This window comes from Penaeus monodon, chromosome 27, assembly GCF_015228065.2.
Source record: "Penaeus monodon isolate SGIC_2016 chromosome 27, NSTDA_Pmon_1, whole genome shotgun sequence".
NCBI lineage: Eukaryota > Metazoa > Arthropoda > Malacostraca > Decapoda > Penaeidae > Penaeus > Penaeus monodon.
This window is the reverse complement of record NC_051412.1, coordinates 2928736-2929040: the sequence shown is the minus strand read 5'-3', so window position 1 is coordinate 2929040 and position 305 is coordinate 2928736.

Genomic DNA, 305 nt, shown 5'->3' with positions numbered 1-305 from the left:
AGAAGAGAAGAAGGAACAGGGAGGAAACGAAGGATCAGACGAAGGGCGAAAGAGGGAGAGAGATGGATAAAAGCGAAGAAGAGAGGGAAAGAACAGGAGAAGAGGAGAGGAGACGAGAAGAGAAGAGGAGAGATACGAGAAAGGAAGAAGAGGAAGTAGAAGAAAAAAAAAAGAAAGAAGAGAAAAGAAAGAAATAGAGAGAGAGAAAGAAAAAAAAGAAAAAAGGGGACGAAAGAGAAACAACAAAGAAAAAAGAAAAAAAAAGGGGACGAAAGAGAAACAACAAAGAAAGAAGAAAACAGGGA